This window comes from Crocodylus siamensis, chromosome 5, assembly GCF_052110815.1.
Source record: "Crocodylus siamensis isolate JL-2025a chromosome 5, ASM5211081v1, whole genome shotgun sequence".
Lineage (NCBI taxonomy): Eukaryota > Metazoa > Chordata > Crocodylia > Crocodylidae > Crocodylus > Crocodylus siamensis.
In genome coordinates, this window is record NC_143399.1 from 92598197 (window position 1) to 92622032 (window position 23836).

A 23836-nucleotide genomic window follows, 5' to 3' on the forward strand; every position below is an offset into this window, starting at 1 on the left:
GAACTTGTGAAAATGGATTTAGTAATACTGCTGTCTGGGCTGATAACTGCAAATGTTCAAAAAAACCCAGTCATGATTCAAGCAACTGTGAGCTTGATTTACTAAACATGAGATGTCAAATAAAACAATTTTATGTTGAAGGTTTGTTTGGAAGCTGGATGACCCTTTGAGAGTCTAGATAAGTATTTGGCTGGGAGTGCTTAAGAACAGCATCTCCTAAATTCATGAAAGGGGGTTGACTATGTGATTCTTGAGGTGCCTTGCAACTGTATGATTTTATGATCTGCCTTCTAAATTGAGTGCTTAGGGATCACATTTTCAAATTTATTCTCCACAGCTATCAGTGCTAGTATCTCATTTTTGCTTTTAAATGGAAGCCAGGTTATATAAACACATGATTGCAGCAGCTATACTGTACTTAAGTGTTGTAGAATTCTTGATAACAATTGCAAGGGTAGGCAATGCTGAGTTAGAACCTGTTATTAGGTTATTTGCCAGACATAATATTTTTCTTAAAAAAATTAAAGCTTGAGAAATCGATTTCTCTTCATTTTATTAGATCATTCTTCACTGCACTCAGTCACACAATGCAATACTTGGCTTTAGCGAAAAGCAGTTTTCACATGCCACCTCCTTACATGGTGTAAAAGAACCTACATATACCAGAATGTGTACTTTTTCTGCTTTGCAGGTGTGAAGAAGCCAAAGGTTTGGGAGGCCTACAAAGCAGACCCTGAGAACACTCCTCCCTGGGGACTCCTTCAGCTTTCCTAAGGGTATTTCAGATGAGTCGGTAGATCCACAAGTATCTGGCAGTAATTCCTGTCTCTGAGGCAGTAAGCCTTTAGAGACACTGTGAACTCATAATTACTATAGCAAATGCTTTGGGAAAACAATGTGTCCCAAAAGCAGCAATATTGACCCCTTTGATATTTTAGAATTCAGAGTCCCAAGTCTTACATTCAGGGATTAATAACAAGATTTCTTGCTATAAATTGGTTATTTATCAGTAACAAACAACTGCAGAGAGGAACCTGAATGTATGGCTACAATTGCAATGAGGCTGTGAAAACACACAAAGTTATTCTAAGATTTATCGAGTGAGGTTTTTCCAGTGAAGATAAGGAAGCATTAATACCATCATACAAAACACTCAGACATCACCTCAAATCCTGTATACCATTCTGGTCACCCCCATTCAAGAAAGACTCAGACAGGACCAGGTGCAAAAAAGGCATTTAAGATGATCAGGAGAATAGACTGCCCCCTCATCTGAGGAGAAGCTAAAAGTATCGTTTGTTTAACCTAGCAAATTGAAAGTTTGCCAAAGGCTGCCAATTGGACAGTCCTGAGTTAAAGGACAATGCTGGCAGAAGAACAAATGGGTGTAAAACTAGTTACGAATAAAATTAGGCAAGAATTTGGAAGAAAGTATTAGAGCAATTTTTTCTGGAACCATTTTCCAATAAGATTAATGAAGGCAAGAAATCCAACTGCCTTCACAATGATAAAAAGATTATATAGGATATATTTTCATCAATAAGAAGAAACTCAACTTGAGGTGACTTCTAGTTACGTGTTCTTGCAACCACACACTAACAACTGGTTGCAGTATAATGCATCCATTACAGAATGATAAACACCTATCGATAACCCATTAGCATCCACTATAAAGAAACTCAAAGATCCTAACAGAAGCTTCTTATCTGCATTTATCATGATAGGTCTCCTAATAGATTGCATTTTGACTAAAAAGACTAGCGGATTTTGTAAATGCTTAATTTAACCACAGTCTGCCACCTTTGAATAATCTGACTGGGCTTTAAGTTCATGAGATACAGCTGAGCTTTGCTTCCATACTGAAGTGTTTGAATTTATTTATACAGATTTTGAGTACCTGTCATTTAAAAGATGAGCTCCCATACACTTTTACTTGAACTTCAGCTCTCAAGTGACTCAGAATAAGGTTCCCAAAGAAAGTTGAACACCGAGCAACCTGAACTATACTGTTTACATAAAAAATGTTCAACTTCGATCAATTCCACCTTGGGCTGCTTGAACATCTGGACCTAGCCCTAGGTATGGAGATAGGCTTTTCGTGGCATATTCAAAAGATCCAAGTCAGATTAGTTGTCCACCTTCTATATGTTTCAGTGAGTTTTAAAATGCTTAGGAGCTTTCGAAATGCCACTGGGTATCTGCACAAATCTTACAGCACCTAAACAGCTCTGATAATCTGGCCTTGAGGCACTTCTGAACATGTACCTATTATTGCCTTTTTAAGTCTCCACATAGCACTTTATCACTGTTGGCATCCACAAACACAAAATTGTCATTCAAGCCTCTACACAATTCTATCATTGCATACATGAAAGATGCGTTTCATTCTATACATCCTCTCTAACCCCAGCCTCATCTTCTAAATACATTCTTTTGCCACCTTCCCACTCTTAGTTTTATATATTCCCATGCCAAAATATAAATATAAAGCAGCTGAGCTCTTTCCACTTGCCAAGCAAACAATCAGTTAAGTAGGTAATCAAGCTGGGGCACAAAGAAGGTTGTTTTAAAACAACAACAACAACCACCACCACCACCCTCCCAAAAAGAGCAGACTTGATCTGGATAGCCGGCATCCCCACATTAAAAAAGGGAAGCTGGCAATGTGTGCCAATAGGGAAGGGTCAGGAAGAGCAATGTGAACTAAGCTAACTGAACTGTAGCCTTTATATGGAAACAGAATGTTGTCAAAACGTTACACTTACACAGACACCAGAGGAAAAAGCCAAAATCTGAGTTAATATGTTATGCTTGGCTTTTCTAACCAATGTCATCTTACAAATCTTTTCATCACAGCTTATTTTAGAAAACAAATCTTTAAGGTACAGAAATCCACACATTTGTTAAGAACATGCGACTTACTTTTATGTTCATAATGTAAGACCATAGGCTAATGCAAAAAGTACTGTTTTTCTGTATACAAAACACCCAAAAGCCAGATTCATTTTTCATGGAATTTTGCATCCCATTTTCAGAACACTGAACCCTGAAAAAGAAGTTTTACACATGGGCCAGATCTATCACGCTCCACTCTCAGGAGAACCAAAACTCAATGAAACATGAAAAAAATGCACCACTGAATAAATCAATGTAATTTTTACATTCAAATGCATATTAAATTTGTCAAGAACAAAAAAAATATAGGGGTAGCACATTTTGCTTTCAGGCTCTTATTTTTTCTTTGAACAACTCATGCCTCCTCCCCCAGCCTAAAAGATAGCTTTCTAAATTTTGGAAAGATTTTATCTGAAGAGTATTTAAGTCACATTTCATATTAAGTTTAGTATCTGGAGCCATCACTTGACATCTGTAAATGCCCCTAAACACCCCTCCTCAGTGCCTATTGGTTTTAAAGGGCCTCAGATCACCAGTCAGCATTGATATGACAGGCTAAGCTTTAGACAGCAGTTTCAAACAAGGAAACAAAAAAATAAACAAACAAACAGAAAAATAGGATTATTGACAAAACAGTTTAGGAAGTGATTAGTAAATGGAAGTTTGTCCCATAAAACAATATTTGGAACAATTTTAAGCCCTCGGGAGGTTTAGCTGGGATTTTTAAAGCAGCATAATAGGTGTCAATGACCACATCCCACTCAAATTCTGTGAGAGTTGAGTACCTAACTTCCTTAAGCTCCTCTGAAAATCTTATCCTCCATAAAGAAATAAAACACTGACTGCCTGAAATATGAAGGAATACATTTACAACTGAACAAACATAGTTAACATAGGTAGAATTGGTTTCTGCCCTCAGCAACACCATAGTCACTGCAAAGAGTTTCTCATTGTCTAAAAGCAAGTTGTTTTATTGTGAGGCTTTCTAAGAAGAGTAGAGAAAAAAAGAATTTGAGAGAAAAGGTGGAGGGGATGCTGTTTCCCCAGAGAGGACCTTCTCCCTTCCAAGACCCATATGGCAAGTTGCTCCCTATACTCATAGGTGGAGCAAGTGCTCTTCTTAAGCCAAATATTTGAGATGAACAGAAGCCACCTCAAAACAACTGGATTATCTAGTAAAATTATTCTGGCTACTGCAATGAAAAATAGTTGTTGTTAATATGAGGGTCATGTTACAAAAAGAGTCCCTGTAACAATGCATTTATTGCAGAATGTATAAAGGACTCAGATATACATTTCTCATTATGAACTAGATAACCTTTTTTCCAGAAACTGCAAATTGATAAAATAAGCAATGAATAAGGAGTACAGGATGATGCAAGCTTTCCCATGTTTTGTCTGTACTGAAGTTGCTGTTCATGACTGTAATTTTGTTCTCCAAACAAAAACCATCAGCAGGTTGGACTGGCAGTGAATTCACTGGAAGCTATTTTTCTCTGACATTAAATATTTAATTTTAATATAAAAAGCTGTTAATCTGGCACACTTGAGAGTAGCAACTGATGTAATGAATTAAGCATTTAAAACTCGAAAGAACTTTTTACCCATTGCTACATCTACCTAGTTATCAAGTCATACCAAAATAAATGCAATGGCAGGTTGCCTGAAGAAGTCTGTCCAGGCAGTCGGCTTGCACTATCCATTCATGACGGTCGATCAACACTTCTCAGGAAAGTCAATGAGATTTCAAAATGAAATGGAGTGCTACCTGGAGTGCTTTTCAGATTTGTGAATAATACACTTGTGGAACTAAAAAGGATTTCCTGGGTGAGAGAGAAGACTGTGCATCTGTCCCCTCAAAAAGGAGATGCGAATTGACTTCTAAGGAGATATGGAACTAAAAATTGCCTCCTGCTTAAGAACCCTGCTTCTTAAAACAAGCATCAAGAATAGGCCTATATACAAACAGTAAATAGATCCACCAAAAAAAAAAAAAAGAAGTCACAGGCACCAACCTCCCTTTAACTTAGACATGACAGCATTTGAAAAATAGGTCAATGACAAGGGAGGAGATGGTGGCCTCTCTGAAAGCCACAAACAACTTCTTTCATCATTCTACCAAGGTTAGCTTTCCTGATTGCTGAAAAAAACCAGGGTTGGAGTAACGGATTTTGGAGAGGGCAAAGAAACTCTTATTTAAAACAGAATAGTGTGTTTATCACTATTCAGCACATTTAGGAACCATTAGATAATTCAGTTAAAAAATAAAAGCCTCATTTAGGTGAGACTGGAGTTGTGTTGTCGCCATGATGGTCCATAAAATGTCCTACAGACGAGGCTTCTTTTTGGTGACATCTTTTACTGGACTAACTGTATAGCTGGGAGAACTGCTGGATAAGCTTTCAGATATCATAAGCCCTTCCTCAGCTTTGTTTACTATTTTGATGAATAATGCACATCTGGGGTGTAAGTTGTGTCATAGATCAAGTTTTTCATTAATTAGTCGTTCTTTTATTATAAGGTTACTAGGCAAGAAGGTTGGTGGCAAAATAAACTGTCCCTAACACCTCATTTTACCACCTTATTTGAGAAAAAATATAATGCAGATGTTAGGTCTTAAAATAATGACACAGATATACATCGTACACAGTTTGCTCATTCAGATGTAACCACACAAAGAAACGGAGAGAAAAAAGAATCTGTTCTTTAAAATGTGAAGAAGAAAAAATGTTCGGAAGAATTTTTTCACAGGTGGTAATTTTTGGTAATGCTTGCTCCTACCACTGTTGAAAGGCAAGAATTTAAAATCCTAATGAAGCTATACTGAGATTTGTATAACTGATATGCAGTGAAAATCGTATCACAATGTACCATGAAGTAGAATGTGCATCTGAAAACGAGAGCAAAATTTAACACTTGAGTTCTGCTGAATTTGTTATCTGCTCCATTTACTTGTCAATCCAGAGCCTGCTTCAAAAGGTGCTTTTTAAAAGTCCTTAAAATAAACTGTTATATGACCTCCTTAGTGGCATACAAAATATGAATTATTTTTACCCATTCACCTTGAGAAATATATAAATTACCTTTGCCATTCAATAGCATTAACTTAATTGCTGTGATTTAGGGTAAATTATTCAAATACAAATTATAGAAACACTTTTTTTAAGTTGATGCTCTTTCTATGCAGTGCAGCTGTGTGTCAGACAGAGTTCCTTATGCGAACGTGAAACTCTCTTACCCTAGAAGTATTATTTAAAAAGAGCAAGTTGCAAGCTTATTCTTTCCACTGAAGTGCTACCTATTAATATCAACTGATGCATCTGAGAAACCAAACTCAAGTAGAGTTAATTCCCTGTCATGGGCTGCTCTACAGGTCATTCTGCTTTGTGATCTACAACACACACAACTCAAATTCAGGAATAAACAGGTTTCTTTACTGCCTACCAGCAGCTTTATAGGATATTTCCTTTGCTTTGCAAATACATCACGGCTACTATTCCTTTTTCAAAGCCTCTCTCATTCAGCAAAACTGCAAATACTCTCTCCAAAAGACACAATCTCATGTTTCTACACTGAAGCATTTAATATATTGCATTTCTCATCTGGTAACAGATTTGGGTGGCTGATCTAATTCTGTTAATAAGAATGATCTAATTGAACTTCCTCTTCTAGTTTGCAGGATTTGGACTGGCATTCATTCAGGGTTCCAAACAGGTGAATTCATTCAGACACTGAACAGGATTGCTGCAAAAACTTTATATAGGATCAAACCATTTAAGCAGGGATTGACAAAACATATATACATTTTCTCATGTGTTACTGCAAATAAGCTGCTAATATCAGAGGTTGGCAAAAACCCTTAAAGCCATTTTGTGACTTAAAGACCAGTAAGAAGAGACAGTAGTAGCATCCTCGAAAGATGTACACCTAAGTCATTCTATGGTCATGCTAGTTGAACAGAGATGTATTTCCTGGGCAGTTTCAAGTACATTAATCAAATTTAAAAAAATCAGTAATAAAGGTAAACTGGTATATAATATAATAACTGTAACAAATCAACCAATCTTTTGCTTCCTCCAAGAGAGCAAGCCAAAGTGAGGTTCGGCAACTTTATAATCTACCATTTATGTAAACCAAAAAGGACTGAAATTCTGAAGATGTTTTTCCTTCCATCTCACTGGCATATACTGTGTAGTCCTTCACCTGCCTTCTTTCTACCAAATGGAAAATCCCTATTATGGGTTTTGCGGAGAGCTGTAATTGAATACATTTTGATATGTGTATACATGTCATGTGTGTCATGTTTGATTAAAAAAAAAAAAATGGAATCTGAAGTTCTAGTCTCTCTTCTCTTGCTGCTGTCAACAGCAAAAATAAATAAATAAGCAAATCTTACCACTGTCTTAAAGAGATACATAAATATCATTTGCTGCAGTTCATAAGAGTTAATACCCAGTAGTTTAAGAAAAAGGCTTATTTTCTTTATAATTATTTATCCTAACCCCCTGCAAGTTTCTTTGATAAAATTAAAGGGTCAATCACAAATTTCTGAGCCCAAGCAAATCACACCCTAACATTAAAAAAAAAAAATACAAGATAAAATGTGCCAGAGTAACCAGATACCTCCCAACAGCCTCACAGGCTTTCATACACCTGCTCCACCACTCTTTCTAGTGAAAACTACACCTGTTTTTTCCACCCCTAATGATCTTTCTTTAAGATTATTTCCCAGCCAGCTCTATCTGCATATTACATCTCCTGCTTGTGCTGCTGCACCTCCTCTGTAGCGACTGGAGGGCTAGGTTTGAAGCGATCGATGCAAACACATTACACGCCAGCAAGGGGAAGGTGAGGGAAAAGAAGAGAAAAGCAGCTTTCCTTTCAGCCATGAATTATAGAGCAGCCCCATATCCCCTTGCAGCACCCCACACCCACCAAGCCACCAGAGGCCGGGTATTTCAGACACCCGTTTAAAAGGGGGGGAGGGGAGAACACCAGATTATTGTCACTAGACAGCACCCACCTCACAATGCGATGCCTCTAAATAGAGACGAGGGCTTTCAGTGGGGGAAGCAGACATAGATGTATGACTAAGTGTTTCCATTCTGCAAGCAGAGGCCACAGGAGCCCAAGACTTCATGGCAGAGCAGGGCTGATCCCCCCCACCCTCCCCGCCTGGGCGTCGGGGATGGCGGGGAGCGCAGCCTTGCCGATGCCCTACATAAACCAGGCGCTACCGGGCGGAGGGAGAAGACGACCCTGGTGCCTCGGTCCGACCCCGGCCCCGCGCTCGCACTCACCGGGCTGCGGCAGCTCCCTCCCCGCAGGCAGGCTCGGCCAGGCCGGCCTCGACGCGGCGGCTCCGGGCTTCAGGGCAGCGAGGTCCTGACCTTGCCCCGCTGCAGCGGCGGCGGCAGCACCAGCATCCCGGCCGGCGCGCGCTGCTCCTCCCTACCCGGCTGCCGGCGGCCGGGCTCCAGCATCCACCGCCCGCCGCACGGGCAAAGTCTGTCTGGCTCCCCCGCCCCCTCCTCCGCCGCCGCCGCCGCCGCCGCCGCCGCCGCCTCCTCGGCAGCGGCGCTCTAGTGCAGCGGCTGCTGCTCCGCGCATCCGCCACTGGAGGTGGATGGAGAAGATACAGGCGCAGCTGCCGCCACCTCCCCCCGCTGCCGCTGCCGCCGGGGCGGGGGGCGCGGCTCCTCACGCGATCAGCGCCGGCTTCTTGCTCCTTGCATCATGTCAGAGCAGCCCGAGCCTTTCCTTTCCCTTCCCGCCCCTCCTCCTCCTCCGCCGCCCGCGCCCCCGGGACAGCGGCGCCGAGCCTTTGTTGCCGCCGCCGGCCGAGCGGGGCAGCAGCGCGGGAGGGCGCCTGCCAGCAAGTGCCCGCGGGCGCTGCCCTTGAGCTCCCCTTAGCCGCGCTGGCGGCTCCTCCCCACCCCCCGGGGCCGGACAAACTTGAAGCAGGGAACCCCCGAGCCGAGATGACGTTTCTGCCCCCGCTCCCCTTGCTGGAGATCACTTCATCTCCCCGGGAGGGGAGCAGGGGCTGCCCGGCGCGGGGGAAGGGAGCGAGACGGCCGGCGGCGTCCCTGGAGCCGGGTGGCTCGGGAGGTAATAAAGCACAGCTGGGCCGGGAGGGGGTTGTTCCCTTGCTCTTTCGCTGCCGCCACCCAAACACGTCCTGAAGGCAGCGGGAAGCCATGCGGCAGGTCGCTTCACCCATACGAGCCAGCACGCGCTTTCTTAGCAGATCGGGATTTCAATAGATAGCCATGTATTCATCCACACTGAGCAGGCTCTGTCAGGAAACTGCTTGCCACCAATATCAGGTTTCACAGCGACTCACTGCTGCCACCTTTTGCCTCCTGCCTTCCATAGTTTTCCCCACAAACCACCGAAGGTTTCAGTCAGAACCGGCCCTCTGATTACCTGGGCAAGGTGGCCAGAGGCACTCTCTTCCATCCTCCTTGTAATCACAGTTCATCCCAAGATTTCCTGCCGCCCTCTCCTCCCCCACCCTTTAAATCTTAGCTTCATGCTTCAGGATTCTTGGCTATAGCCACGTTGGTCTAAGGACACGGGCAGGCAGGTTCTTTGGGTAGATGTGATCTCTTTTAATTAGACCTGTGCTTTTATTAGACCAACTAAATGGTTGGAAAAAAATGTTCTTTGCAAGCTTTGAGGCACAAACCCCTTTCTTCAGACTCTTCAATGCTTGCTATTCTACCCAGGAGAGCACACAAACAGCAGCAGACAGTTGCTATGCCTGAAGAAGAGGGTTTGTCCCCAAAGCTTTCAAAGAACATTTTTTTCCAAGCATTTAGTTGGTCTAATAAAAGATAGCATAGGTCTAATTAAAATACATCACATATACCCAGAGAACCTGTCTTCCTGTGTCCTTAGACAAACACTACTACAGCCAACACCTGGTTTCATGCTTGTACATTTAAAACTTGCCTCCATATTTAACTGGTCCTATTCATCTTGCCAATATTTCACTATCTTGTAATAGATATTTTAAAAATCCTTTCATATTTAAGGTTAAAATAGATCCCGTTCATTGTGTGCCCAAACTTGAGGTATTATTTCCCCAGTAATTTTATCCTCAATCGGAGATCATTTTTTTTAAATGACAAAAGGCACCATAAAAAAGGCCCATTCAAAAGAAGATCTCTTTGGGAAGCGCAGACATGGGCAGAAAGGTGGCAATGCTAACTGATTTTGCAGAGCAATATAATTTAGATGTTTTGTCCAGTCCTCCTAATGAACCCATACCATTGTACAGAAAGCAATGGAAGATGTATAAGGCCAGAAGGGGAGAGTGCTAAAGCCACTTGACCCTTTGGTTCCGGTCCCAATATTTTTTTTTTTTTTTTTATATTAAATAGACATCTGATAGAAACTAGAAATAATCCTGAGAGCAGGGACTGGAACCCTGGCCTCCATTCGTCCCCTGCTTACCCCACCCACAACCTCCCGAAGCTTTATGGTTTAACAATTAGACTACAAAGTCATGCTCCGTCTTGCATTCTTCTGTACAGTGATACAAAAGGGTTGGAGAGTCCTCATCTGAAGCAGTTTCCTGGGAGACAGCAGAAATAGGTCTGAACTCTCTCAGGGAAAGGAGGGAACTGAACTCAGTTTCCCCACTTCCTCAATGAGTGCTCTAGCTACTAACTTGGTATCAAAAAGGTGGGCACCAACACTGTTACCCACCACCATCTCCTGCACTGTCAAAGTGAGCCCTGCTCAGAAAATTATATTCACATTCTCTCTGGAGTGGGTTCCAAATCTGGATCTTGACTGGAGGAAGGCACCCCCTTGTTATCCCCAACTCGGGTGCCTTCGATTCAGAGAGAGTTCTTCTGATCAGACACATTCTTGTACTTAGTGCTTCCTACTGGCTAGCACTAGGAAACTCCCTGCTCAACACACGTTTTTGGATTGCATTTCTGAGGTGCTTAACTCTCCCCAGGAACTCTATATAGAATTTAGGTGCCTAACTATGTTTGGATCCCACTTCAGGGGCCAGGCATCCAAAAACTAGGAGTTACCACAATTCACTCGAACAGTCCTTCTTTAGATTTGACTCTAAGGAACTACTCAACATGACACTGGAACAGGGTAGGGGAGACAGAATCCAGCTCACAGCAGAGTAAAGAAATAAAATGGAACTGTCACTATTAGGGTACGACCTAAAACCAATTTAGCTAGTTTGCATTTTCTTCCTATAGCATGTATTATAGAATATGTAATAGATATTTTTTAACATTTTTCCTGATTTTGCTGCAGGAAGAGAAGATACTCTAAATATTATACTTAAATAAAGTATTTTCCCATAGCTCAATAACAAAGAAATTATGAATAGAGTCTCTGGATTTTGAATCCTCTAGGTTAAGTCCAAACAAATTCTATATACTTCCTTTAATAGGTTTTCCCCCCATTGGCATCAGTTGTAGGAGGACTGGATTGTTAATAAAGAAGACTACAAATGTCTTCCAGAATTCTTGAACTGTTTATCCTTAATCTTTTCCAATAACTACAGGTACTTCCAATAAGAAGCAAATACAGCTTTGACATCCAGTTATGGCTTCAGGTAAGTGGACTAGTTTTGTGAAGCCTCTATTGACTTCAGCTGGAGTTCTGTTTGTGAAAAAAAGAAAGAAAAGAGGGAGAAAAAAGTAGAATTGGGTCTCTAAAAGACACCAGGATAAATATTTTCAAGCTTTAGGCACAGAAACTCATATTTACTATAGTAATCTACTTTTAAATGCCTGGTTATCAGAGGTCCTGATCACCCCAAGCTCCCATTTACTTAAAAATTGAAGATATGAAACTGAATTTGTAGTACTGTAACTTGAAAAGTTTTAGTCACAGTAAGTTAGTAGATTTTTTTTCAGATATACATAATTTTCCTGCATTAACAGTTCAACTATGGCAAGATATCTAGGGCTGGTTTTTTTTTCCTCTCAAGAGAAAGGGGTACAATCTACCCCTTTCTTACACATCACATTTCAGCTTCCTTTTTTCCCCATGGTTCTTCAGAAACCAATTTAAACCCTCCTTGTATATTGAATAGCAAACTAACGATGTAAAGATACTTCATGTGTTGCAACTGTGCTTCATTCACAAGAGCTGCCTATATATACCATACATGGCAATCAAAATACTGGCCTCACTCATTATGACACATCATGCTGAATTTATAAAGTATTACAGCATGGAAATGGGTGGAAAACATACCCCACCTTCACATTGGTTCACTTTCTTCTGTTTTACTATGTGAAAATATCAGTCAATACAAGAATCAATTTATAGAATAGGCACAGGAAGATATTTTGTCCTCTTTTTTGCTAAAGGAATAGTATGCCCAATATTCTTGAGAGATTTGTAAAGCTAACCTTTATATTAGCCAAGCAGTATTTGAATTGGGAAAGAGACTACTCCCTACACCAGAGGTTCCCAAACTTTTCTTATTGTGTACCCCCTTCCAGATCTATCAGCTGCCCATGTGTCCCTACCACCATATGTTTTATACTTTAATCCTTTAAATGCCAATTATTATTATAATGAAAATAAAATCTGCCATGATGACACAATTTTTCTCATATACCCCACAGAGATGTCTTACATATCCCCAGGGGTACGTGTAGCACAGTTTGGGAACCCCTGCCAAAAAAGCTTTGCAGTGAACTTCACTTAGGCCAGGCATTGCAAATAACTTAGTCTAAGTGATCAGAAATTGATCTAAACCCATAACTGTACAGAAGTTTGGCCCACAGACTGATCTGAAAATAGTGGAACCTGGTCTAAGATAGTCTTGGATGGCTATTCCCTCAAACTGAATCAATTTAAGTTAGACAGGTAAATTGAACTTCTGTACCAGATTCCCCATTGATTCAAGTTAGATTGCTGCCCTCCAGCATCCCAGGCTCCATTGCAGACCCCACAACTCTGCCCTCATAGGGTGGTGTGCTAGCACTTGGCGTGCACTTGACTGCTCTGTCCAACCACCCACGGGTCCCATCCCCAAGCTGTCCCAGAGCAAAAGCAGCACAGACTCCTGCCCTGTCTCCTGCCAGCTGAAGATAAGGGGGCAGGGAGCACCATGGTCAGGCACATCCCCACAGAGCCTGACCCTGGTCATACACCCAGCCAGGGAACCCCAGGCCCTGACACAGCCCCACAAAGCCCAACCCAGGCTGCACAGCACATCTCAGGGGCCACCCAGACCCCAGCATGGGACCCCTGCTTCCCCTCCACCAAGCAGAAGACAGTGTAGATGGCTCACCTTTGAAGGGTTGGGGTGGCAGGAGACAGGAACCCCAACCTGTTGGCCTTGGCCACTGCAGGCAGTCTGCATGTCCCCTCCTGCCCACCAACCACCAAAAGGGCAAATGTGTGTTCCATTCCCTACCAGTCTAACTTAGACCACTTACAGAAACCTGTGGAAGTTAGATCAATTCCACCTCAAGCTTTTTGAACATCTCTATCTAGCCTTAGTTGCTCCTACAGTGTCTATAAAAATCAAATAGAAAACTGATCTATTCAAATAATTTTGTCAAATCTTCAGAAAAAGGTGCTTCAACTCAACTTTCTATAGATAGACTGGCAATCAAGATGTGTGGAACCCCACTATGGACCTCCATTAATGTCAGTGAAGATGCACTACATGGATTACTATAATTTATATGGTAAAGATTGCCATGGGATCCTAAAACGGGCCCTGAACATATTATACGAAAGACTTATACTTCACTTACCTTTATAGTATATTAAAGACTATAGAGAATGGTAGTGCAATTTTTGGTAGATTACAGGTAGAATGATATACAACAGGTGCCTATTGAATAGCCCTTGATATCATAACAAACTTCTTGCCTGTAGAAATAATGCTTTGGAGAACAATAAACTAGTATTTTACATGTCATTGTTCTGATTATACGTTTAATTCCCTTACCCCCTGCCCCAAAAGAACCTTCAAAATAGTATTGCTAACGTTAATTAAGGCATATATTTGCATATTAAACACGCTCCAAATAAGGAGTTTAGCAACTAGAGCTGGACAGGAAAAGAATTTTTTTTCTCTGTCCTGAGAAAAATCTAAATTATAAAAAATGGGAAATTGTAGATGCGCCATTCTACACTGAGACAAATAAAAGACTGTAGGAATTATTTTTCATACAGAAGGAGACCATGTTGGCATCAAAGGAACTCAAACCTGTGTCTCCAGGTGAGTGACCTGACCCCTGAGCTATTGATAGTGTTTTTCCTTCTCTGCCACCCTTTCCCAGAAGTTCCATCCCATACCCAAAAGGTACTGTAAGGTCACTAACAGTTCTGTTTTCAAGGAACTAACATTTTATGATGAAAACACAGTGCACTGTACTAACTGACATCATCCTACCCCAAAGCATGGACATCCCCAGTAAAAGTATAATTAATGAACATATTTAATTCTGTCCAACATTTAGTTGTGGGGGAAGAAAACCCTGTTATTTGATTTACGACTCAATCAAAAACTCTTTAAGTTAAATTTGGATCAATTTCTCTTAATCTTCTTGGAAATATGCACTAATTACTATATTGTTCATATTTAATGTTAGGAAAAACAATGTTTTATCCTGCATATAAGTCAATAACTACAGATAAAGATCTTGAAATGTTATTGTTCTTGCAAAATCCCACAGAAGAGTCAAGTAATCCAGAAAAGGACCCAAAGGTTTGAATGCAATAAAAGTACTAAAATTAAATACTGCACTGAAAAAAAAAAATCTTACTTGGTATTATCATTGAATGCACAAAAATGCTGTAAAAGTTAACCCTATATATTAATCAAGTTGAATGTTTATGAAAGGTTTTGAAGAATGTAAGGTCACCTGTGTTGGTAAAGCACTGTATCAACCTCAGTTATGTACAACTCCTGCTGACTTCAATGACAGTGGAACAAGTCAGAACTGAGCCCTCTGTATCAGAAGAGAAAGAATCAATTTTTCCCTAGTTGGACTTCTGATTGGATTTTGAGGCTTTCAGAAAGAAACATATTGAAACATTTGCCTATTTCCTAAACCCTGAGAAACAGCTTTATTAAAATTTCGTGTTTATGGCAATAAATTAAGAATTTTGTTCTCGTTGCTGCTGTTTGTCTTCTTTGTGCAAAGTAAAATGGAATTATTTAAAGGAAAGTATGTAGTGAAACAGAAAGACTGAGTCTCTTGAGTTATACAGTTCTGTGTCTTAGTAAAGCCAGAAAGGGAACCAACTTGGAAGTTGATATGAGTCTGCAAATTCATCTTTCTGGTCTTTCCTGCTATTTAGTTAAGACTCATATATTATCAGCAAAGAATTCAAGTTAACATTGCACTAAAATCACATATCTACATTTTTCTGTGCTGCTAGTTTATTCGGTTTTTAATGACTAACATATTTTGCACATCAGCAGGTACACAGATATTTTTGGAGGGGTGATGTCATTTTTCCTCCTCCTCTTTTCTTTTTGGGCAAAGCTTTGGTTCCCAGATGAGAAACCCGGCAGGGGTACATCATGGGTGGACTGAAGATTTTGAAAAGGGAGGTACAAATGTGATGCATCACAAATAACACAGCACATTTTCTCCCATTAAGAAGAAGCTAAAAGCTTTACTAATATGCTAGAAGCCTAGGGATATAATATTCAAGTTAAGATTGAATAAAAAAAAGATAACTTTATAGGAATGTGTTATATCATATATTACCTATTGAAAACCACAACAAACTAGGAAAAATAATGAAAATACATTGTTTTATTAGTCTTGTAGTCATTTTAAATTAAATGTATATTTTTCCAGATTCATAAAACACAGTCCCATCTTTTTGAGCATCTTGACATTGCATCCAATATTTTACTGAAAAGTTATTTCCACAGTTCAGTTAATGTTCGCCTGAGTTAACATTTCCACACCCGGGTTAACATTTTTAGCTAGAGTTAAAAACTATCTGTAGAGCTGTGAAGTACGAGCTACATTACCAAGATCAGCTAACAGAAAATAAGATTGCCAGGGAGATGGTTTTAAACTTTGAGTGAACCAGGATTCAAAGTGGGGTAGGGTGCAACTACACCACATCAGCCCCCCTGGATCTGCTTCTAAAGTTACAGTTACAGTTGTACTAGGAAAAGGTTGTGGGGCTACCAGATGTAAGCATTTTTTTTTTTTGGAGGGGTGGGGGGCAGTGCTTTGGCAGTGAACTTAAAAAAATGTAAGCAGCTCACTTACCCTGATGCCTTAGATACATGAATCTCAGATTTTTCAGTCTCTCAAACCAATTTATTCTCCAGAGAACAATCTTGCTTCCACAGTAAACAGAACAAGGAAACAATCCCAAACCCTATGCCTTGCTTCAGACATCAGGAGAGGAACAACTTTAACTCAGAGCTCCTCCCCAACCCAAAAGTCTGCCTTCTGCTCTACTAGCGCTCCCTTCTCATCACTAGCAGGCTGTCACTTACATCTGGTCTGCAGCTAGGCACACTACCATCTGCTGACTACCTGCGGTTAAGTTCTTAGCCCTTGATGGGCCAAAAACCTCTTTACAATAAGTTTCCTGGTGTCTAGCTTGGTTTTGGCTCACAGGTTGTTGATAGAAAATAGCTTGGTTTTGTTGTTACACTCTTTTTGCTCTATTAGATTTGCAATATGAAGATATGAATGTCATTTGTAATTCCTGTAAGCTTTGCATTGTATGAATCTACTGGTTCTGCTTAGCTGCTTCTTTTTAATGTAACCCTCCTATCAATTAAAACAATCTTAATCATCATTCTGCTGTAGGAACCATTTGGCACATAAAAAAAAGGAATACTAAAGTGACACCTTATAGCCATGTTAGCCTGAGGTCAGACTAACTACCTCACTCTTACTGCACATGAATTAACCATCTAATCAAGAAAAAGACTTTTGTTCAGAAAGGAAGTCCTTATTTTACATCAATACAAACAACCATGAAAATCCCATGTCTCAGAAAGATCTATCTTTTGTTTATGTACTAAGTGATAAAGCCTACTCTTTCTTTCCTGGATAATCCTGTTTCCTCTATGTCTGGTACCATAAGGAGCACTGGCTGGCTTGCTTTCATTCAACAGGTTAGTTGAAAGGAGGTACGATCTGTCAGACACAAGCTATTACGCAAGTTCATATTGGACATTTGGTAGCAGGGGAGAGAGGCCACTGCTGGCACTAATATTTTTCATTAATCTTGAGTTGGAGCAGGAAAGAATGAAAGATCCTAGCAATAGCAACCTTGAGATTACAAGGCATCTTTTCTTTAGTGTACAATTGCTAAAGAACTTCCTATGCACCTAGTGGGAACTATGGAGTGTTTGAACCCATGGGGACTCTCCCCTTTCTTCCCCTAGTTTCCTTCCAAAGACCCTGATTAAAAGTGGGACAGTGCACCCTAACAGCTAATTTAGAAAGACAAAGATTGTGGCAAAAAGTCATGCACAACCCCATGACATACTCAGTAGAGGATGAAGTCACTGCACAGTGACTTCATTCTCAGTGAAGGTACCTAAACTGAGATTTGGGGAAGGTAAAAAAAGCAAGCTCCCCTGAGGATCCTGTAGAGAGAAAATAGCATGAACCGTGTCAAGCAAAGCTTGAGACTCTACACCAAACCTGTGCTGCGGTTTGTAATTATAGCAAAGTCCAGAGACTAATCTCAGCTAAATTTGACATGAATTTTGCATTATATACAAAACTTTTGCAATGTCTTTCATTAAAATCTGTAATATTTTCCCTGCTTTCTCTCTGTATGCTTATTGACAGAGCACAACACTGAAAGTTACACTCTCTAAAATTCCAATTTCAGGCCAGTCACAGTAACTTCAGATTTGGGGGCGGGGGTGTGTTTTTCTTGTTTGTTTGTTTTTAACTGTGCTTACCCATTCAGGTGTATTCAATCATAGTAATGCTGTGGTAACTTGGGCAATTTACTCTCACTGGCTCTCTTTTTATACCTGTGAAATAGAAGCAGTTATTTCTTTCCTTGAAGTATGAAAGTTAATTAATGACTGTATGTCACACTGACATTATAAAGCACTATAAACATTTTAAATGTTATTTTTCTCCTGGATGACTATATATTAACTTGGAAAGTCCATTTAGAGACAGTTGCTTGCTCCAGAACATCCACTTACTGGTTATCCTGGTAAATTTCAGACAAGTATTTAAGCTGTTGACATGTAAAAGATACTTTGTGATCCCAGCCTGGAGCTATCTATGTAAATCATCTTTCAGATTTTTAATAAAGTATAAATTAAAAGAGAGAATCAGAATGTTTCCTTCATTAGAAAAGGTTATTCTAACATCTATGTAGGTGTTAATTAACTCCATCACCCAGTCTATGGTTGGTCAGATAATTAGTTATTAATACAACTTCTCTTAACAAAAACAATGGTTTAAGCAGCCTACTTACCTTCATAACTCTGTTTTTAGGATTATCATCTGGCAAATAGCTGTCCTTTGTTTCATAAGCAATTTAGTATTTTCTACTCGATTTCCTTTAAAGTTTTGTACAATTTTCTGACACAATTAATTAAAAACAGTAAGTTAATGCATATTCTCAGCCTATAACAAAGTGGTATACCTAATTCCAAATATATTTTGAATTTAGCTTTTCACAGTTATTGAGTGTCAACTGGAATCTTACCTTCTTCAGAGAAAATCATGTTGAAAACATTGAGGAAAGAAGAGGCTGGATAATCACCTAGCCGAGGTCGTTTGACCCCAGCATTCTTTCCAGCCCATGGCAGGGCATCACACTTGATGATCTACCTAGGTCCTTTCCAACCCTACCAACTATAAAACTATGAAGAAATAAAGGATCAGGTGGCTGCTTTTGTCAGAGAAAGAGGGAGGATTTGAAGGAAGCACGCATTTTACATCTCAGTTTTTTGCTCTGCTCTTTTTACTGACAGTTTCTCCTGAATCTATTTTAAATGGGAGTTATGAATGCTTCTTTGTGCATTTATATCCTATGCTAATACATGACTCAAGGAGTTAATGTATATGAAAGCCTTAATATTTAGAAACATTTTCAGTGTTTGAATTTCTAAAGCCTAGTTCTGTGTAAGGAAGTAATCTTTAGCTATCTTCATGTGACCAATCTTGTGAACAGCATGCTGACAACTCAGCCGAAAATTACAATCTAGCATTAATGGTTCAAAACACGTTTATCCCTATTAGTGTCAACTGAAATCCCTGAATGCCATGACATTTTCAGAATGTATCCCTTAATACACTTAGAGCTGCAAAAGCATTTAGGATGAAGGTATAACACTACCAAAATTGTTTTATACACCTCCAGAAGCCTTTTTATAATAGTCATACACATAAAAAAATACTCTGAGGCCATGTCCAGATGTGTAGGGGCATGTGCCTGCAGCCACACAAATAGTAGTGGCACAAATTTGTGCTGCTACTTCATGCTCCGGCACATACCCCTGAACTCATGTGCTTTGTTGTGGGGGGACTGTGTCCTGCTTTGGACAACTTGCCCCTGCACAGCCTTTCCTGGCTCTTGGGACACAAATAAAAGGTGGAAAGAGTGGAAACGCTTTGGCTGGCAGCCAGTATCTCCCTGGAGAACCAAGCCCTCATTTGTTCCAGAACATGCTATTGTAGCATGCGCCATACTGCTTGTTTTGCTGCTACCAGGAAATCCCGGTAGCAAAATTTTGCCCCCGTAATGAAAAGTATCAAGCTTTAATTTGCATATATAGCAGGGTATAGCTGACAGCCCTGTTGAGGTTTCCAGCTGCATGCCCAGCTTAACACCCCTACCCCCTAGGGATCACAGAAGCAGTGATTCCTAGAGTCTGTGGGGTTTCTGCACTTCCAACCCCTACGGATCACAACTGCTGCAATCCCTAGGGCCTCAGAATATGGGAAACCTGAAGCTGGATGACCTCCTCAGTTGCAATCCCCTTGCCCCAGGGGTGTGGAAAACCCCTGAGGCTGGAGGATCACCATGACCCTTTTGGCCCAGGGGTTTCCCATACCCCCAGGGCAGGTGAGCAGGCAGGGGGTGGAATATGTGATCCTCTGGCCCTGGATGTTTCCCTGCATCTCTGGGACATGAGGTTCACCCATGCAATGATTCTCCAGCCTTTGGGATTTCCTGCACCCCTGGAATTGGGAGATCACTACACTGGCAATTGTTTAGCTCCAGGGATGTGTGGCGTGCTGCCACAGCTGGGAACCCTCAGCTGGGGTATGTGGGGCTCCCAACCATGGGAGTTTGTTTCTTGCTGGTGCAGTGGGACCCCTGGGACCAGGCTCCCCCTGCATCAGCAATAAGGCACAATAGGATCTAATGTGCGATTTTACAATTGCGCTTCCTGCCGTGCATGTGTGGCATGGCAGGAAGTGGGATTGTGCGAGTTGCACAGTAGATCCCATTGTGAATTTACCTGCAGAGGGGCCTTCAGAATGCCTTCAAAGCTGCTTTGAACCTTTAGACTAAAGGTATTATACCAGTAATTTCCTGTAAACTGCTAGTCTTTCTCATGAGCCCTGAAATTATTAACATACCCATGGTCTTTCTCCAGCATCATTCATGAGTTGCACTAAAAACTTTCAGCAAATTCTGAAAGAGTTCAACATAAACCCAACAACTTCCCTCCCTCTGACTCCAAGTCATTGTTGCTAAAACTTTTATGTTCCTGGGAGCTGCTTTCCTGTCTGCCTGTAAATAATCTACCTGGAGCTAGTCTTCTTCCGCAGATGAATTCTTCCAATTTTTATTAATCCAGGCATAGGTGTAACTGGACAGTTCTGTGTCTTGAGAGATGGTAGGGCAGATGGCAGAGGCTGTGCTGGGTTGCTAACAGCAGCATGGCATCTGGGAGAGCAGCTATGACAGCTGCTTTTTTTTGTGCCCCCCCAACAGGTCAATGCCAGGGATTGTTGCCCTAGTTGCCCCCTCTCCCCTTAGAGTGGGTGCAGATGTTCTAGGAAGTTAGATCACATTAAAAATGGCCACCTGATCTGACTTAATTTGCCAATGTGTGGACCTTACACTTAGATCTCTAGTTAGGTTGATCTAAGTGCGAACTATACAGAAGTTCCAGGAAGGTTAAATTGGTCAAAAAATGACTGAGCCAGTCTAACTTAGTGAACCACCAAGGTACCTTTAAGTTATATTAGGCACAGTTAGACCTATCTAGATGAACATCTGAACATGTTTAGAGCACAGCCCCAGGGATGGGAAAGGCCAGCTTCTTCCCCAGTTCTGAAGCTGTGCTATACCTCCCCACACTGGTCTATTTTTATCTCCCCCACCCCCCAACACAGATGGCGAGCTAATCAAAGTAATTTGGGGTGAAAGGATGGGTGGGCAGGATTGGTGGGGTTGGTTTGCCAAGGGTTTGTTCTTTTCTGGGGGGGAGAGTTGGGGGGAGCTAAATGTAGCCCTTCTTTGAGGGAGAGAGAGCCCCCCCATCCCAAAAGACCCTTCCTCTTCAGACCTCTGCAAAGCCTCTAGTCCCCCAATGTCCCTGCAGAGCTGCCAGGCCCCTCTCCCCCCACCTTAACTTAATTCAATTGGGCTCTAAGCATCAATGAAAAATGGTAAAACCAGGCCCAGGAGTGGCTTGTGGGATATGGGATGATTCAGTGTCATTGGGAAGGGCTGAAGGGGTCTGGGGAGGTTTGACAGGGTCAGAGAAGTTCTTTGATCCCACCAACCCCCCACCCCTGATTGTGACACTAACCCCCCCAATCCCTGCAAGCCCACCTGCAGACCCTGCTGTCTCCTCCCAATCTACCTTAGGTCAGGCTACCAGCACCTATCTAATTATTGAGTTAGATTGGGGGTGATCTAATCCCCCCAGACTTCTAAGGGTAATAATTAGGCCTGTGCAAAGCAGCTAATATTTGCTTTGGATTTGGATTCAGCCAATCTGGTGATTCGAATCACTGTCCCAAATCAATTCGGCCAAATCCAATTTGAAGATTCAGCTGCCACTGAAACTGGCCGAATTTCCAAATCAAACAGGCCCCATCCCCTGCCCACTCTCCCACTCACCTTGTCAATGGCTGCCTTGCCCAGCCCCAGTGTCCTGGTTCTTAAAAAAAAAAAAAGCAAAAAAAGCCCTGCACTCACCAGCTGCTGCGATGCTGGGGTGGGGGCAGTGATTCCTGCTGCCCCCCACTGCCCTGTGCTGCATGGGGGGCTCTTTCATGAGCCAGCAGAAGCTTTGATGGCTGCTGTGGCAGCCAGTGAGTACAGGGCTTTTTATTAAAGAACCCGGAGCTGGGGCTGGGTGGGGCAGCCATTATGGGGCTCGGAGAGTGAGTGGACGATGGGGGATTGTAGCAGAGCCCCCCACATAACACAGGGCAGTGGGGGGCATCAGGGATCCCACCCCCACTCCTGGCAGCAGCCGGTGAATGCAGGGCTTTCTTTTTAAAGAACTGGGAGCTGGGGCCAGACAGGGCAGCCATTGACATAGATGGGAGAGCGGGTGAGGGTCAGGGGGGTGCTCAGGGGGCTGGGGGAGCAGGCAGGGGGTGGGGCCTGGCAGGCATGCCCTCATGGTCCCCTCCCTCCTCCTCTAGCTCCTCCCCGACCCCTACTTACCGGCATGGAGTCCAGGTCCAGCTCCTTGCTGTGGCGAGTGGGGACTGCCTGAATCTCCGAAGCTCTTTGAATCAATTTGGACAGCTTTGAATCAATTTGGACCTTTTTATTGGTGTCCCAATTCAATTCAGATTAAGAGATTCAGCTGCTGAATCGGGTCGAATCTCCTCCGAATTGAATTGCGTATCGAACTACCTGCAACAATACAATACAGCCTGTGACATGTACTACCTAGAGAGACTTAGAAGTAAGAGGACACTAGGAGCAAGCCTTGAACTGGTTGTGTTCTCTGAATACTCCCCAGCTTAGGCCCAATATTTATGCATATCTTATTTTAATAGATTGTTTTCTAACTGATTATATTCATTTTTTCTTTTGTTTCAGTGATACTTTGGCAACTGGACTGACCTGGGTTCCTTCTGTCCTTGTGAAACTTACATTTTTGCAAGGTACCATTTCTTACCTCTTTCAATCACTGAAATTCCACAGACTGTTTCTTTTAATTTCCTGACCAGGCTAGTTGTAACAACTGCAAAGGTTCACTCTGAAACAGGGTTTGGGGCTCTCAGCTTTAGCTACACATCTGCAGCTTAGCATAAGCGCTTTGAGAATGGCCAAAACTGACAATAGATGTTTTCAGTGGTAGATACCTTTTCCTCTGCTTTCATGCCTTCAGAATCTCCTTTAACTTTCCCTTACAACTTCTTTTCTAACAAGGTATTTATCTTCACTTTACCCTACTCAGTTATTCTAGCTGAATACAAAAAATTCTTATCCAGGAGCAAAACATTAGCCATTACTTTTAACTACTTTTAGCACTTTTTGAAAAGCAATTATCCATATTTTGCCTAGCCTAATAGTAGTAAGCCTTGATTAACAAAATTCTTATTCTGTTTTCCTAGACTACTGCTTATTGTTTATATATAGGCTTAAGCTTTATTATTTAATCAATTGTATTGATTATATAAAGACCTAAGCAAATATTATTCATAATTTAGGATTTTTCTTGGTCTGCTGTCTGCACCTCTCAGGTTCCAGTTACTGACTATGTCTGCATTCTACACTTTTCCAAAAATGGTCTGACAATCCCACCTTTGGGCCCCAAACACTTCTTTTTCAACAGGTTTTGCCTTAAAAGAGCTGCTGCCAGGCTCCAGGCCCTCTAAGTGGTAGACCATTCTGTTGCAGCACCCTTATGTAGGAATCAAAAAAAAAAGTTGGAGTATTGCTAGTACTGATACATAATTTGCACTCCAGTAGTGTGCTTGTCTTTATTTTCTAGAGTTAAGATCACAACAGTTGCTAGTCCCTATCCTCTGACAAG

At 41.6% G+C, this 23836-nt stretch overlaps 1 protein-coding gene and 1 long non-coding RNA gene across 3 annotated transcripts in view; one reads left to right on the forward strand and one right to left on the reverse strand.

The window, feature by feature from the left end:
• The window catches only part of CTNND2 (catenin delta 2), a 1187740-nt gene extending 1179339 nt beyond the window's left edge, over window positions 1-8401 (reverse strand). The window contains exon 1 of one of the 2 annotated variants that reach the window (XM_090049706.1): window positions 8196-8401. The gene's annotated coding sequence lies outside the window, so the exon portion shown is untranslated. The remainder of the gene's footprint in view (window positions 1-8195) is intronic. The other variant, XM_090049708.1, reaches the window with a different exon arrangement.
• Window positions 8402-8807: 406 nt separating this feature from the next.
• Window positions 8808-22961, forward strand: LOC149864405 (uncharacterized). Its single transcript, XR_016442684.1, has 4 exons — window positions 8808-9006; window positions 11441-11491; window positions 14083-14128; window positions 22897-22961. It is a non-coding gene; the product is annotated as an uncharacterized LOC149864405 (long non-coding RNA).
• Window positions 22962-23836: the final 875 nt, after the last annotated feature.